This window comes from Psammomys obesus, unplaced genomic scaffold (assembly GCF_907164565.1).
Source record: "Psammomys obesus unplaced genomic scaffold, mPsaObe1.curated_primary_1811, whole genome shotgun sequence".
Lineage (NCBI taxonomy): Eukaryota > Metazoa > Chordata > Mammalia > Rodentia > Muridae > Psammomys > Psammomys obesus.
The window spans coordinates 58,651,642-58,669,807 of record NW_026585504.1 but is presented as its reverse complement, the minus strand read 5'-3'; positions in this window follow the sequence as shown (position 1 = coordinate 58,669,807).

Sequence of the window (18,166 nt, the reverse complement as noted above, 5' to 3'; positions counted from 1 at the left end):
ATCTATCTATCTATCTATCTATCTATCTATCTATCTATCTATCTATCTATCTATCTATCTCTATCTATCCATCCAACCACACATCACTCATCCTCCACAAAGCAGTCACTATACCCGTTCACTCCTCCTTCCGTTGCTACCCTCCCACTCATCCATCTGCTGATCAATGCACGCGTCTACTCCCCATCTCTCTGTTTTTCCACCCGTCTACACCTCGACACATGTATGTATGTGTGTTTGTCAATTTGACACAAACTAAAGTTATCTGGGAAGAACTAATAGAGAAATTAGTTGCAGGTTCAGGGCTATTGCTGTGACAGACCTGAACGTGTAGTGTTTGGGAGGATTTTGGAAGGACTTTGGAACTTTGGGCTGGAAAAGCTGTTGAGTGTTCAGAGCCTAATGGGCTACTGTTAGCTTGAAAGGTAATCCTGAGAACAGTGCAGACAATGGAGGCATGGCCAGTGAAAAGACTCTACTTGGCGCTGTTTGAATGAGATTTTGAACTAAGAATCTGTGGTTCTGATCAGCTGGGGATGAAGAATCAGCCATGGTTCACAAGAGACCAGCACCACTGAAATAAACCTTGGCTTTACTGGGGAAATTGATGCTGGTCAGCTGGACCTGAGGAACCAGCTGTGACTAAGGGGAGACCAGTAGCACTGGGGTGAAATCTGGGAGTATTTCCTAAGGGTCAGCACACAGAAGCTATGGTCCAGAGGAGGCCAAGGCTGCATCTCATGGAGGCAGCCAAATTTGGTAATGTGCGGAGCCACCCCACTGGTGCTGGTTTTGAAGTCAGGAAGGGTTATGGAGAGCAGCTGAGGCTTAGCACAGTGAGAAGTAAGGAGGAACCGCTGGTGATAGAGCAAGGCTCAGCTGCAGGAGAAGCCCCAGGATTGAAAGGGTCATGGGGAAACATTGAGGCTTGGCACCAGATGGACAAGTCCCTGAAGAGAGGGCAGGAGAGGCCATCAGTTAGGGGCAGCCTCCTTTACAGTGGCGACATTCGCATATTGGTGATACCAGTACCTGAAAATGACCATAAAGGACAACAGCAGCTGTGTAGCGGAGCTGGCCTGAGCCTGTGAGATAAGCTGTGCTGAAAACTGCAGAGCTGGAAAAACAAGCCCTCTGGAGTCGGGAAGATCATGACACCAAGACATCTACACTGTTGGAATTGGGTTTTGCTGTTATTTGATTATAACTGTGCCCTGGTTCTTTCTTCTTATAGTAAGAAAGTACATAACTTCTTTTTCCCTCCACAGGAGCCCATAGATGAGAAAACTTTAAAAGAGGATATATATTATACATTCATACATATGTGTATGTATACATGTATATATGTATGCATGATTTATTTTTATTTTATGTGTATGAGTGTTTTTTCTGCATGTATGCTATAGTATGTACATGCCTGGTACCTACAGAGACTAACAAGAGTGTCATATTCCCGGTAGCTGGAGTTACAGATGACTGTGAGCCACCAACATGGTTCTGGAAATTGAATTTAGGTAACCTCCGCAAGAGCAACAAGCGCTCTTAATCACTGAGCTGTCTCTCCAGCTGCAAGAGTATTTTAGACATAAAATTTGAAGAGCATCATGTCAATGATGCTGGTCTCTTAAATTTTAAAGAGATGGAATTTTTTAAAGAGTTTGAATTTTTAAAGACCGTGGGACTTTTAAAGTTATACTGTTTTATATTGTGATTTTGATATTAATATGAGATACTGGGGATAAACAAGAGCCACCCATGTGGTGCTGGTTTTGAAGTCAGGAAAGGCTTACTAGTATTGTAATGGCATGTCAAATTGACAAGGGTTCCTTGTACTGTTTGGGTATTTTTGTTGTTGTTGTTGTTTTGTTTTTGTCAACTTGATACAAGCTAGAGTAATCTGGGAAAAGAAATTGTAACTGAAGGAATACCTATGGATGCACATTCTAAATAAATCCTTTTCTCCTCAAGTTTTTTTAAAATTTTTTTGGCTATAGTATTTTTATCATAGCAATAGAAAGCAAATTAGGACACTTTTTTAGACAGTTTTTTTTTTGTAGACTTTCTCTAGTTTAATCTTACTCGTAGTCTTTATTGTTTTGTTAGCAGTTACTGTATTTATTGATGCATGCTTAAAAAAAGGATATTGTTTTTATTTTTAATTATGCATGTATGTGTTTGTATATGTGAGTGGCTGGTGCTCTCAGACACCAGAGGAGAGTTCCCTGGACCTCATACATGGCGGTGAGCTACAGGACCTGGGTGCTGGGAACTGATCTTGGGTGCTCTGTAAGTTTAGTGTGTGCTCTTAATGCTAAGCCATGCCCTGAGCCCCAGTGTCTTGTTTGTTTGTTTGTTTTTGAGACAGGATATAGCCCAGGCTGGCTGCAAACTCACTGTAACTATGGATGACCTAGTTTAATTCCTGATCATCCTGCCTCTGCCTCCTGAGTGCTGCGATTACAAGTGTTCCACATCACACCTACTTAATTCTGTGCTGGGTATCGAACCCAGGGCTTTATGAATGCTGGGAAACCATTCTATCAACTGATCCACACCCTCAGCTCTTCCTTCATAATGAACTCTTAAAATTTGAGACCAAATTCATTTTCCAGTACAATATTAGGTCCAGAAAGTTAAGATGGCATGTCCAGGACACGCTTCAAGTGCATGGTACAGAGGGGATACCTTCCTGAGATGGGCTAAGTGTCCTATCTTAGTACCTCCATCTGGCTCCTCCCATCCCTGGTACGATGCTGGCTGAGCGAGGCACTCAAGGTGGTCTTCATTCCTGCCATCCTTCTAGGCCCAGTCTCCACAGGCCCACACCTGAAGTCCCAGCAGCCAAGACAGAGATCTGCAACAGTTTCAACGAGGCTGTGCTGGGCTGGGAGAGGACAGACTCTGCGCTTTCTCCTGCTGGGAGACCAAGGCTGCTGGGGTTCCCACCACGGTGGCCAAGGCAATCAGCAGGCTGGAGAAGCCAAGGGAGGGTGACCGGAGAGACTGTTGCCTTTCCTCCCCTGACCTCAGGCCAGGTTGCTTGGGACAGTCCCCAGGGAAGCAAGACAAAATCTACAGATTGTAGCAAAGACGGTGTAGCGTCCACCCCGGCCTTGCCAGGCTGGAAGCTGGCTTCAGGCCCGGGCAGATCCAGGCCTCTGGGAACTTCAGAGTCACGTCCATCTCACCATCCCACAGAGTGGGTCAGCCTCCCTACGTCAACCGAGTTCAACTTCATCCTGACATACTTTAAAAGAATGTTATCTTTATTTACGTCTACATGGGGGGCTGTGTGTGCCTGCCACACGTGTGCCTGCAGAAGCCAGAATCGAGCACTGGACCCCCTGGAGCTGGAGGAAAAGGTGATTGTGGGCCTCCTGATGAAGCTCGGGTCCTATGAAAGAGGGGCAAGGGCTTTGAACCACTGAACCATCTCTTTAGCTCCCATGCTACATTTCTGGAGTTTGGTTTGTGTGCCAGGTCTGTGTCTTCTGTAGACAGTTCCCATTCTCAGGGAAGTAGCCTTTTCCCTGATTTCCTATGAGACTGCAGTCTGTCAGCTGGGTGGTCAGGAGCAGAGATTACTGTGGGGTCAGCCGTCAGAAGGACCTGGAGATCAGGATGAGACTGGATTAGCCTTTTTGCTCCAGAGCCCATGAACTACCATTGTGGCCAGATGCTGAGTGAGAGTTGCTGTTGGGGACACTGTGTGGGATTCAAAAGCTGTCCCTTTCTTGCTCACTGGATGGCCTACCCACCTCCCATAATAGACTGGGTTTGGTAATGTATGGGGCTACACCTATGATATCCATAAGTAGAGGATATCATGAGTAGATGTCTCTGGACAGCGTTTCCTTTGAGCTTCTGAGATCCCACCAGTCCTGTTTACATCTTTATCCCAGCAGGCCATACTCTGGCCATGTTCTGGCCTGACCCCTGCTCACCCTTCTGTCATTGGCCATCTCCTTTGCATCTACCATACTCACTTTCGGTGCCCCCCCCCCCAGTGTCTGCCTGCCATTATCTGAGGGACCTTATAGGTCAGCCACACACTACATTGTGATAGATGGTATCAAGGCTTGGAGCTAAATTTTTGAGTGTCACTAATTTAAAAAACATAGGGAGTTCTCATACATAGTTACCACTGAATGGTGATTCTAGTTTTATTTCTGTTGCTGTGATAATACCTTGACAAAAAACAATTTAAGGAAGAAGAGGTTTATTCTGCATTACAATTCCAGGTTACATCCCATTATTGTGGAGAAGTGAAGGCAGGAACTTAATGGAACACACCCACAGTCAAAAACAGGACTGTAGGGGTGTACACTTTTAATTTGCATAGGAAGGCAGATCTCTGTGAGTTCAAGGCCATCCTGGTCTATATAGAGTTACAGGTTGTCCAGGACTATATAGCAAGACCCAATGTCCAAAAAAACAAAATAACAGCAAAAAGAGAGAGAGAGAATAAGTACATGGATGATTGATTGCTTGAGTTCAGCTAGTTTTCTCCTCTCTTATACTGTTCTGGACTCTGTGTCTAGGGAATGATACTTCCCACAGTGGGCTTAATCTTCCTATATCAGTTAATAGTAAAAACAATCCCTCATAGACATACTCACAGGCCAAACTGATCCATATAATTCCTCAGTTTAGCTGCATTAATGAAGACTTTCCCAAGGTGATTTGAGGTTATGTCAAGTTGACAGTTAAAAGCTCTCTGTCACAATGACTAAGTGAACCAATGGGCCTTAATCCTCAGTCATGCTATAATTTGGTCAATTAAGCCCATGGACATTCATGCCAGAGATGGGCATGAATAAGAGCGATAACATCTGGACTAGGGAGATGGCTCAGTTGGTGAAGTACTAGCTTTGATCATTGGGGATCTGAGTTTGAACCCACATATATGAATCAGAGCATGGTGTATACATGTAATCCCGGTGCTGGGGAGGTGGAGACAGGGAGATTCCTGTACTCTTTGAACAGCTAGTCTAGTACTTGTGTATGTGTATGAAAACACAGCACAATACAACACACACACACACACACACACACACACACACGACACCCATCATGACCTATTAAATAATGGCTGAAAGTTCTTTGCCACTAACCGCATCAAAAGATGGAGTCTGGGACTGAGAGATGACTCCCTGGGTAAGAGCACTTGCTACACAAGCATGAAGATTTGGGTTCAAGTCCCAAGTGCCCACATACATAACTCTGAGCACAGCCATACACCTGTAACTCCAGTGTCGTGGAGGATTGCTGGGGCTTGCTGTCTGTCAGCCTAGCAGAGAGATATCATATCCCAGTGAAGTCAGGCAGAGAGAGATAGAAGAGGACACTTGCTGTGCTTCTCTGGTCTATGGCCATGCATGGATTTGATACTTGCAAACACACATGCACACATGTACCACACACACACTATAATACTCACACACCAAATAACATGATGATGATGATGAGATGACTCTATTTTTTCCCTCTTAGATATTGACTACTTTTTGATCAATAGAAAATTCTAGACATGACATTCTATAATGTCCAACCCCACCCCAGACTTTAAGAGATTTGTAGTATCTTTCCCATCTTGGAACATTTCTTCTCAGAACTCGACAATTGCTTATAAAAGACCTACAAACCCAGCTGATGTCTCTATTGTTACCAAATGAATAATGTCAGTCTAGATCTTCCAGCCCAGCTGGAGACACTCAGAGCACAGAATTAACTTAAAGGGCTCCTGCTGCCCAAGGCAGAAGAACCACTTTTCTGCACACTGCCAGATTTCTTGAAAGTAAGTTTTAGAAGGGCCTGTTAGACACTGGCGGCTATGGGGAAGACTGCTCTGCTGTGTGCAGGGACAGAGGCGCCTTAAGACTCCGGAAGGAACTTCCAAACTGAAACACTCTACCAGAGGGAGGCTGAGAAGACTCAAGAAGTAGGTCAGTGAGTTATCTCAGTGGATAAAGTGTTGCCTGATGAACTGAGTTTGGTCCATGTGACTCACTGGGTGGAAGAAGAGAACTGACTGCTGTAAACCATATTCTAACATCTACATACATGCTAAGTAGGGCACATGTGTCACCCCCCCCCCAGCATGCATATGCACTTGTGAGCACACACCCACCACACAATAAACAAATTAATGTAATAAAACACATAAAGACTCAGGAATACAAGAAAACTTACAAGACTCAATAAGTGAATAAACAACTCACAAGGTTCAGAAAGTTCCTGAAACTTTTATGATTCACAAAGTCCCCTCCTAAGGGTATGTAACCAGTGGCAGTTGCTGGGGAAAAGAGACTTTCAGGACTTCAGGGCTGCCCGCAAGTTATTAGGAAACCTCAGGGAGGCAGCTGTTCCGAGCTGGAGCGGCCTTTCAAGATGGCAGCTGCCTTTGAGTCATGCATGGCCATCGTGTAAATATGCCAATAAACCTACTGGTTCTCCGTGTTGGACGTGGGTGGAATCATTACTTTGGTCTGTTCTTAGTGCATACCAGGGGTAGATAGACATCTGTTCGTATCTCTAGAAGAAGTCGTTCAGGTACTTATGAGACTTCCAATAGCCCTGCTTTGATGGCAAGGTCACTACTTTCAGATGAGGGAGACTTAGAATTAGGGAAGAATATAATTTACCTAAGAGCCAAAACAAGATTTTACCTGGCTCCAAGCTTGTCCTCTTTCTGTTCCACCCTCCGGCCTTTCTCTGGGACCAGAGGTAGCTTGAGGCCTGATATATGGACCTAGACTGGTTAGAGACTAGGACTCGGTTCTCACCACGGTGGGAAAGGAGAGCAGAGGGTAATTGAGGGAGATACCCCATGACCAGCCAGTACAAAGTGGCGGACCCTGGATGGGTATGAATGCTTGGCTGTGGGCCTAGTGTGAAATCACATTTTCCTCAGTAGGCCAAGGCTGGGTCACAGCGTGCCCCTGGCCTTGTACTGCCTTGCTCCTGTTGGCTTTGTTTGGGAACAGGGGCTGTCAGACTCGAGGGAACACCCCAAGGCTCGGCCACGCTTGTCCAGAGGCATTAGTGCGAGGCTTTGAAGTGGGGACCTCCGGGCCTTGCTCTGGGCTGGGGTTGGTCCAGGATTCCTTTCTTCTGGCCCAGGGGGTGGAGGCCAGTCCAGGCCTGTACTCAAGAGCAGCACCCGTTGCCTCAGATGCACTTGGCGGCCTGTCTCTCTTCAGTCCCCGGCGGGGTCTTTGAGTGCTTGGCATCCCTCGGCCTGGACACACTGCCAGGCGGCCTTCACTGGTCCTTAGTTTCTGGTGACACCAGAAGCAATAAATGCTAACTGGCAAGACTTGACCTAACTCAAAAGCATGGAAAAGAAGGACAACTGAAATAAACAAAAACTCTAAAGGTACATTGGATACATCGAGATAGATAACATGGAGGAACGTCTCTCTCCTTTCTTCCCATCATGCTTTTCTTCTTACAGATTCTTTTGTGGGTCGGGGGTGGGTGGGTAGGGTGATGTGTGTGTGGGTGCATGCATGTGATGGCACTGGTCAGGTACGACTTTCTGGAGTCAGCTCTCCCTTTCTACTTTCATGTGGGCTCCAGGGATTAAACTAAGGTCACCAGGCTTGGGTGGCAAGTGCCTTTACTTCCGAGCCACCTCGCTGACCCCTGAGATATACTAAGAATTGGTTTACTGTTTACAGCAAGTTTTGTACCTGTTTGTATGTGTATGCAGGGGCACATGTGTGTGGAGGTCAGGGGTATGAGGTGTTGGTGTTCTCAGGTGCAGTTCTATGTTAATGAGGCTGGTTCTCTTGTGTTCACCTGGACCATGCTAGCTCATCTTGGCTGGCTGGCCAGCAAGCCCTCGTGAACACACCTGCCCCCATCTCACCAGCACCGGGACTGTGAGTGTGCTACCACCGGCTGCAGAGATGCCTGGGGGCTTAAGGGGTTGCTGCTCTTCCAGAGGAAAACAAGTTCGGTTCCCAGCACAGGTGAGAACTGCCTGTACCTCCAGGTCCAGGGCGCCTGGTACCCTCTCCTGGCCTCTGAAGGCCATTGTGAAGCCTTCACTTTCACTATCAAATATATTTTCATGTTTTTGTCCACCACAAAACAAAACAAACAAACAAACAAACAAACCTAAAAACCAAAAAACAAAACCTATGACAGAGTTAAAACTGGAAAAGCAACTAGATAACATTTTAGAAATCTTTAAAGAGGGCTGGAGAGATGCCTCAGCCATTAAAGGCTAGGCTCACAACTGTAAATATAAGAATCTTTAAAGAAACAGGTAAGCCACTGCTCCTGGCTTTTTTTTTTTTTTTTTTTATGTGGCTCAGGGTTGAACTCGGGTCCTCAAACTTGAACAGTGAGCACTTTACTGCTTCAATCATCTCTCCAGCTCAGTTCCCTGCAATCTGAAGTTAACCGGGAAGTTACTGTTTTTTTTTTTTTTTTTTTTCACTGCCTGGCCACCTTACCTGGGGTCTGCTGCTCAGACTGTAGAACAGCGTTGTGGAGAAGTGAGGAGTCTGGGTTTATGGTCACAGAGCCCCTGGGACTTGGCTAGGTAGCTTCAGGCAGGGGTGTGTGGCATGAAGCCTCCTTCCCCTGAGCTCAGGGAGGTCTCTTCCAGGTCCGCTCAGTGTGTCCTTTGTCATCGGTTGCCATACCAGGCTAGGACACAGCCTTGCTTCCGTTTTGGAGATCTGCCTTCTGGCCAGGCCTCTTGGCAGCAGCCATGGCATAGCTTCCTTTTTCTCCTCCTCTCCCATTCTCTCCTCCTCGTCCCCTACTCCCTCCTCCTTTTTCTTTTCCATGCTATATATCCTAGACTGGACAGAAACTTGTCATGCTCCTGCCTCTGCCTTTTATGGCTTGGAATTCCAGGAGCTATATGTTGTTACCGAACAAGTCGAAGCCATCCTCCTGCCTCTGCACTCACACCACCGCAGTTATAGGTGGATAGGCTCTCCTTTGGTCCTTGTGCTTGGGGAGCAAGTGCTCTTACCCACTGAGCCATTTTCCCCAGCTCCTATTAGTTAATTTTATTTGTCAACTGGACTGGATGTGGAATTCAAGATAAACTTATGGGTGTGTCTGAGGGGGTTTCCAGATTAGGTAAACTGAAGCAGAGAGACTCACCCTGATTATGGTGGTGCTGTTCTATGGGCTAGGGTTCTGGGCTGAGTAAAAGAAGAAAGCGAGCAGTCTCTCTCTTCCTGACTGTGAAGGCCGGGTGAGCAGCTGCCTCAGGCTCCTGCTGCCGTGACTCCCCACTGGGATGGACTGTGAACCCCCAAACTGTGAGCCAAAATAGCCGTTCCTTCCTGGGGTTGCTTCAGTCAGGTATCTTGTCACAGCAATGGGAAAGTCACTAATACAGGTGCACGTAGCCTCCAGGACCCACCGAGGTCACACCTTTCCACTTGTGCACCAGAGGAGGGCACAGCAGCGTTGCAGTGTCCGGTTCATCCTCGGGGCCTGAGGATGGAAAGCAGCTGCACTGAGCTCTCTGTGGGACATGGTGACGTTCAGAACCCACACAGCTCCCTGACTCCAGGCAGTGGGGCCTGGGAGGGGGTTCCCTCTAGGTTGCAGTGCCAGTGCTCATGACTTGGAGGCAAAAGTTCAAGGCCATGGTCAGCTTCATAGTGAATCTGAATCCAACCTGGGCTACAGAAAACCTGTCTCAAAAAAGGATGAGGAGGTGGCCCAGGGGGTAAGAACACTTGTTGGGAAAGCATGAGGACCTGAGTTCAAATTCCCAGCACCCACATACAAAGCATGTGTGGTTTCCCATAACCTCAGGGCTTTGAGGGATGGGTTGGGAGAATCTCTGGGGCTTGCTGGCTGCCAGCCTTGATCTGGCTTCTGTGAGAAGACTGTCTTAAGGGAGTAGGGTATAATGATAATGCACTTGATTTGACATTTTCCTCTGACCTCTGTCTGTGCATACATCGTATATACCCTGTACTACACCACACTATAGTACACACAAACCTCTCCAAGCAATGATAACACACCCAGCATCTATGGGTGGGAGCCTTGACTGGTGAGTCTGCCCCAGCCCTTGGCTGACTAACTCGCTGAGCATAAGCTGGGTTTCTCCTTTTGTGAGTTAGAAAGAACTGCTACTTGGTGAGGGTAGGACTGAAGCACACTCCCGGGAGATCCCCAACAACAGCCCATGTCCCAGCAGTTGTGGAGCAAGCGAGCGAGCAAGCGAGCGAGCAAGCGAGCGTCAGTTGGCTGTCCCTCTTGAGTGCCCCGGGTCTGGGCTTCTGACGTGAGCTCCCACTGCTCCACTGTATTCCCCACAGTGGAGCTGGGGGTCTCTCTACAGGCCCCTGCCATTGTTTTCTCCCGCCCCAATCTGTTTTGAATCAACCACGTTTTCCGTCCTGAGCAGTAATCCCCGGCATCGGAGGGATATTGTGAAATGTCAGGCCTTTCTGGAGGAATCTCAGCAACATGTTTTTGAATGTTCGGCATCACATATGGGGACAATAAATACTGAAAATATGTGGAAGGGAACAGGATGGGAGCGTGCTTGGCAAGCAGCTTTGCTTCCCGCCCTGGAGCCGGATTTTTGCATCACAATAAATTAGCTGCTGTGCAAGGAGAGCCCCAGAAGCATCCTGGGCCCCCGTCCCAGGACCTCTGACCTCATGAGGCAGACCTTGAGTCCTTGACTAGAGCCCTCAGGCCAGTTCCTAAGTGTTCCTGGGTCAACCATAATGGGATCCTTCCGGGGCTGTTTACATCCCACCTGCTGAGCCAACACCCTGGCTAACCACTCAGGTGAGGGTGCTAATGTCAGGTAGGGGCCCTTAACCCATCCAGCTCTGCCTTCAGGTAACTCTCAGAGCCAGCTGATACCGGTGGGGGGGGGGGAGAGACTCCACGCCTGGCAAGTTTTGCCCTCTGGCAGCATTGACTCCCACATTGCCATCCAGAGGGCCTCAAAGATACTTTCATTTACCTACCTCAGAAATGAGGACATGTAAAGTGTGTGTGTGTGTGTGTGTGTGTGTGTGTGTGTGTGTACAGACTCACACAAACTCACACAGCACTTTAGATAGAGCCATGTTCAAGTCAAGTTCACGCTTGTGTGAGATGGGTAACCTGGGTGAGATACCTTACCTTCCGTCTCGGTGTTCTTGTCCCTTGAATGATGACAAGTGCTCTGCTCCAGGGTGTAGCTGTAATCCTACAGCCCTCTGTTTTCTTGGACACAGGGTGACAGCCTTTGCAGCATACTGCCCTAAGGTAGATAATGGGTGGGACAGTGCATCATTAATGATAAAATAGTTGTCACTTGTCAGTAAACATCTGTGTCATTCTTAGTTCCTCAGCGTGCCCAGGAGCTGGGTGGTTGTCATCCACTACCTTGGTGGGGGTGATCAGAAAGCACCAAAGCACCCATGGGCTCCTTCCTGAAGCTCCTGCACCCTTCTTGGTGGCCCTAAGTCATTCTGTGCAAAACAGTCCATGTCAACCTTACACTCATTATGCAGTCAAGGATGACCCTGAACTTCTGAACATATGACCCCAGCTCCTACGTGCCAGCTCCTATGCTATGTCTGGCTTGTGTGGTGCCGGGGGTGGATCATGTGCAAGCCAGTCTCGACTAATGAGCCACAACCGGAATATGGCCTGATGGCTCAGCTTGTAAGAGAACTAGCCACGTAGGCCTGATGATCTGAATTCAGTCCCTGAGGCCCATGGCAGTGGAACTGACTCCTGAAAGATGTTTGAGAAAGCTCAGGCCCAGAGAGGGAGGCACTCTTGGACTTACAAGAAGAGTAAGGTGGCAGTGACAAGGCCCCAGGACTCCCAGATGCCAGACTTCTCCAGTTAAAGTGTCCGGGGGCCACGTCCTTTTCTATTGCTGCATCCTCCACAGATGCCCCCAGAAGCCACCCTTCTTGCTCTATCAGTTCCCAGCTCTGGTCCACACTGGTCAGGATCTCCCTAAGGCCACATGTACCAGCCAGGTGGGAACCAAGAGAGGAAACGGCTTAGTCTGGACTCGGCCCCTTGCAGCTGGGTGACCTTGGGTCAGTCATTTTCCTTCTTGGTTTCTCATTTCCTTTCCTATAAAGGAGGCCAACCCTCCTTCCCGAGGTTTTCCAGATCTAGATTGATTTATGGGCCACCCTTGGGCTGCTAGTAGGTGCTCACTTAATGAGTCACAGCTGCTTTCTGGAAGAGTCCCTAGGCTTTCCCTCTTGACGTGCATGGGCTCCCATCTGGGGCAGGGCCTGTTTTGACTGTGGACTGGCTCCCTAGGGTGTCCCCACAGCATGATTTTGGCGTTGGCATGTCCATCCACCCTGCTCCACCCCTCCTATCCTCATTCCCTGTAGCAGCTGGTTCACTAAGGCTGCGTATAAGTGATTCATCTGTTTTGATCTGGGTCCTGTTAGGGACACTGCTTCTGTGGGCCCGTGGCCAAGTGACCTGATTCTTCCCCAACAAACAACACAAATAAGGAGAGACTGAGCAGCCACGCATCCCAGCTACTCACCAGCCACCTATTCACCAAATTTTTGTGCTTTCCATCTCCCCATCTATGTTCTGCTCCTTTAACAAGGAATCCCCTTCACTTATTCATTCACTTCCCTGTCCAGCATGGGGACTGGCCTGAACAAGGTGTCCAGTCAACTGGAGGCTAGTGACATGGTTCACTGGTGGGAAGCACTTGTTTGTCGGCATGACTGCCTGAGTTTGGTCCTGGAGCCCACAGTGGAAGGTGAGAACCAAGTCCCCAAAAGTTGTCCTCTGACATTGGTGTGTATATGAATAATAAATACAAATTTTAAATGTATCTGATGAGCAGACTCGCTTATTCGTGTATCTTAGAAGCAAAGTAAACTTGCCATCATTTTTTTTCAAGACTGAATCTTGGTGGAGAAGCGCTGTGAAAGAGGCTAGGAGGAGGCTGGGGAGATGGCTCAGTTGGTAAAGGACTTGAGTTCACTATTTCAGAACTCATCAGTAATGCATTTGTAAATCCCAGCATTGGGGAGCCAGGCAGGAGGATCTGGGGGCTCATTGGTCAGCCAGCCTAGCTAAATTGGTGAGCTCCAGGTTCAACGAGAAACCCAGTTTTGAAAAATAAAGTGGAAAGCAACTGAAGAAGAGACTCTGTTAACATTTGCCTGCTAGTGGGTAGGTAGCCACCCACACAGCCAATTCACTTACCAACCTACCCAGAGAGAGGGAGGCAGAAGACAGAGGGAAGGAGGAAAGAGGGGAGAGAGAGAGAGAGAGAGAGAGAGAGAGAGAGAGAGAGAGAAGCATACAAAAAGAGAAGATGGAAGGACTCCATGTGTAGACAAAGGAGAGTAAGCACTGGTATAAGATGTTGAACAGCTCTGTAGAGAGGGGCTAGGCCTCTTAGAGAAGGTTCCTCTGAGCAAGTCAGCGAGCCTTGAGAGGAAGAGACTCCGAGGGGGGCAGTTTAGCAGCCTGTGGACCTCTGGTGGGCGGGATGAGTGGGACCACGGAGAGAATGGGGAAGGGTGAGAAGACAAGCTGAATGTACCAAGGTAGAGGAAGGCTGACACTCCAGCCCTCCACAGGTTGCCTTGAGCAAGCATGGAGACCCTCTTCTGGGCCAGGACCCAAGGCTGCTCAGTGGTCCAGAAGGGAGGGGCTCGAAGGGGAGCCACCTGGTGGCAGCATCTCACAATTACTGACTAAGCTCTCCCAAAAAGACCCGGCATTTGCGCCTTTGGGAAGCTAGCTCAGTGGGTAAGAACGCTGCTTCCTGCTTCCGTGCAGGCGGGAGGACCTGTGTTTGAATCGCAGGCACGTGAACAGAAGCCAGCACCACCATGCCTGTCTGTACCCTGCGTTGTGGGTGATGGAGCCAGGATTGCTGAAGCTTGTGGGCTGCCAGCCTGGCTCCAGGTTCTGCGGCACCAGGAAAATACAGCACGGGACACCCTACACCTTCCACCTCTGAATACACCCGTGAGCACACACTACACACAACAAAGTAAGAAAACAACAAAAAATGGAAAAAATAAAAAGGGAAGAAATCTCCTGCTGGCCTGGCAATCTAAGCAACTAGACTTTCTCTGCTGGGACCAGGGCTGCCCAATCCTCTTTGCTTACATGAGTGTGTGTGTGTATGTGTGTGTGTGTGTGTGTGTGTGTGTGTGTAATACACACACATACGAGGAAGGCAGAGGTCAATCACAGGTGTTCTTCCGGAGCCACATCTTTTTTTAGTAATTTAATTTAGAGGCTGCAGAGATGGCTCAGTGGGTAAAAGTATTTGTTATTTCTTGCAGAGGACCCAGTTTTCGATTCCAGCACTCACACCCTGCCCCATCTCTAACTCCCGTTCCAGGGATATGACTGCCTCTTTTGACCTCTGAGTGAACCAGCTTTGTATGAGATTTCCATACATACGTGCAGACACTTGCACATGTATGTATGGGCATAAGAATGTGTATTGTGTAGCTTTGTGTGGGTGTGTGTTTGACGCCAGACGCATTGGATGCCCTGGAGCTGAAGTTACAGGTGGTTGTGAGTTAGCTGGCCTGGGTGCTGGGAACCTTACACAGGTCCTCTGTAACTGTAGTATACAATCTTACCTGCTGAGCCATCTCTCCTCACAGAACACACCCCCTCCATCTAAATTTTGGGGGCACAGCCTCTCTCTCTGTAACTTGGGGCTCACAAATTAGACTAGGCTGGCTGTCCACTGAGTCTCACGGGCTCTCCCCATTCTGCTTTCTCAGTGCCGTGATAAAAGCACGCACCGCTATGGCCAGCTTTTTGATGTGGGTCCTGGGGATTAAACTCAGGCCTTCATGCTCAGGAGCCAAACACTGAATTATGCCTCCAGCACTTTAGCACACCCCTACTGGGTCTTTTTGAGAGGGAGTAGGGCAGGAAGATTGCCCTCTTCTTATCTGTGGGCAAGAACCAGCAGCTGTGAGGCCAAATAGCCAAAACATCACCTGGGCAGAGTGACATGGGAGAGATCATAGCTGGAGAGAAGCAGGGTGGAGTGGTGGGGGGAATGGGTGCAAAGGCAACACTAAGGTACTCCACAAACCCCGGCCAGTCCCCTAGGCCTCCTCCCAACAGAAGTCTTGGGGCAGTGCATATGAGTCAAAACATTAAGCATACAGAACAAACAAAGAAAGAAAAGCTGCAAGGAAAAAAGACCAAATAACATATCAAGGCAGACTCCTTGGAATAACACCTGACTTCTCAGTGGAGACTCTAAAAAGCCAGAAGGGCCTGTAGGATTGGTCTACAAACTATAAGAGACCACAGATGACAGCTCAGGCTACCATACCCAGCAAAACTTTCAATCACATAGATGGAGAAAAAAAAATTCCACAATAAAACCAAATTTAAACAATATCTAGCTACAAATCCAGCTCTTCAGAAGGTGCTAGAGGGAAAGCTTGACACAGCAGAGGTTAATTACACACAAGAAGACACAGGGAATAGATAATATCAGACAAACAAACAAAAAAAGAAGGAAAAAAAAAAAGACAATGAAAAGCAAAAGAACAGTCCTCAGACCATACAACAAAATAACAGGAATCATCAAATGCCACTCTTTGTTAGCTCTCAATATCAGTGGGCTCAGTTCTAAAATAAAAAGACAGAGACTAACAGACTGAGTTTAAAAACAGGATCCATCTTTCTGCTGCATCCAATAAATACAACTTAACATCCAAGATAGGAATCACCTCAGGGTAAAAAGAAAAAAAAAAAAAAAGATATTCCAAGCAAATGAACCTAAGAAGCAACCCGATGTAGCCATTTTAATACCCAACAAAATAGACTCCAAACTAAAATGAATCAGGATAGGGAATGACACTACATACACATCAAAGGGAGATCTACCAAGTTCTAAACATTGTGCAACAAACACGAGGGCATTCACCAGAGAAACAGAAGGGAGTTCATAAAGGAAACAGCTTGCATCACACATCGAGCCTCACACGGTGATAGGGGGAGACTTCAGTGCCCCACTTTTCCCAACAGACAGCTCATCCAGACAAAGACTAAACAGAAAAAGGTTGGAGCTAAAAGACATCAGAAATTAAGCAGCAGATATTACAGAACTTTCTGCAAAACAGACCTCATACTTAGACACAGACCAAGTGTTAACAGTTACAAAAATATTGAAATAACATCCTACATCCTATCTGACCACCATGGATTAAAACTGAATACCAACAGCAACCCAAATGACAGAAAGTTTACAAACTCATGGAAACTGAACAGTTCACTACTGAATGCAAAACAAGTCAAGACAGAAATAAAGATAGAAATTAGAAACTTTTTTAGAATGGAACAAAAATGAAAGCACAGCAAACCCAAACATATAGGACACAATAAAGGCAGTTCTAAGAGACAAGTTCATGACACTAAGTGCCTTCATAAAACAACTGGAGAGATCTCATTTTTGCAACATAATAGCACAACTGAAAGCTCTAGAACAAAGAGAAAAAATAACATTAAAAAGGAACAGACAGCCAGAACGTCAAACTCTGGGATGAAATCAATAAAATAGAGATGAACAAACAAATAATACAAAGAATCAATGAAAGAAAGAGTTGGTTCTTTGAGAAAATCAGTAATATTGACAAACAAACCCTTAACCAAATTAACTAAAAGATGAAGAAAGAAGACCCAAATTATTAAAATTAGAGATGAAAAAGGGATATAACAACAGACACTGAGGAAATCCAGGGAATCATAAGGACATACTTTAAAAACCTGTATTCCACCAAATTGGGAAAACCTGGAGAGAAAGGGAGAATGAAAGAAAGAAAGAAAGAAAGAAAGAAAGAAAGAAAGAAAGGAAGGAAGGAAGGAAGGAAGGAAGGAAGAAAGAAAGAAAGAAAGAAAGAAAAAAGAAAAGGACAATTTCTTGATGTATAATACCTACCAAAGTTAATCAAGACCAGTTAAGCAACCTAAACAGACCTATAACTGCTAGTGAAATAAAAGCAGTAATTAAAAGTCTCCCAGACCAGACCAGACCAGACCAAACCAAACCAAACCAAACCAAACCAAACCAAACCAAACCAACAACAAATAAAGCCCAGGGCCAGATGGATTCAATGAAGAATTCTACTAGACTTCCAAAGAAGAGTTAACACCAAATACTTCTCCAACTATTCCGCAAAATAAAAACAGAAGGAACATTGCCAAATTCATTTTATGAGGCCATAATTACCCCAATACCTAAACCACATAAAGACCCAAAAGAGAAAGAGAACTACAGAACAATTTTTCCATATGAACATAGATGCAAATAAAATACTTGCAAACTGAATACAAAAAACACATTCAAAAGATCACTATAATCAAGTAGGCTTCACCCTAGAGATGGTTCAAAATGTAAAATGATGTGTAATCCATCAGCTAAACAGACCGAAAGACAAAAACCACATGATCAGCTCATTAGATGCAAAAAAAGGCTTAGACAAAACCCAACACCTCTTCATGATAAAAGTCCTGGAGAGACTAGGGATACAAGGCACCTATAACATAATTATTGTGATTTGCTCCAAATGGATCAAGGGCATGAACATAAAACCAGATACACCGAACCTGACAGAAAAGAAAGTGGGGAATAGCCTTGGACTCATTGGCACAAGAGACAACTTCCTAAACAGAACATTTATAACACTTATAACATTTATAACATTTATAACATTTAGGCACTAAGATTAACAATTAACACATGGGACCTCAAGAAGCTGAAAAGCTTCTGTACCATCATTAGCACAAAGCTGCAGCCTGCAGAATGGGAAAAGATTTATTTTAATCATACACCTGATAGAGGGTTGATATCCAAAATATATGAAAGACTAAAACCAAACCAAAACCAAACCCTGGCCATCCTGTGGCCTGTACTGCTGCTGAGTGTGTCTATAGGCTGGACTCCCTTTGTAGGCCATGCTGATGTCCATAGCCTGCATTACCACCAAAGGCCATGGGGATGTCTGGGGACTGTGCAGCCTTCTGAAGCCACCTGAAGCAATGTGGATGCTTGTGTGAGAATGAGAAACAGTGTGGAAGCCCAGGATTCGTGCTGCTGCTGATGTAAAGGGCAGCGAAGCTTCTTTTGCAGGGGCATTGATCACTGCAAGTTCTCTTAGTTGGGAATGAGAGACAGAGAAGGCTT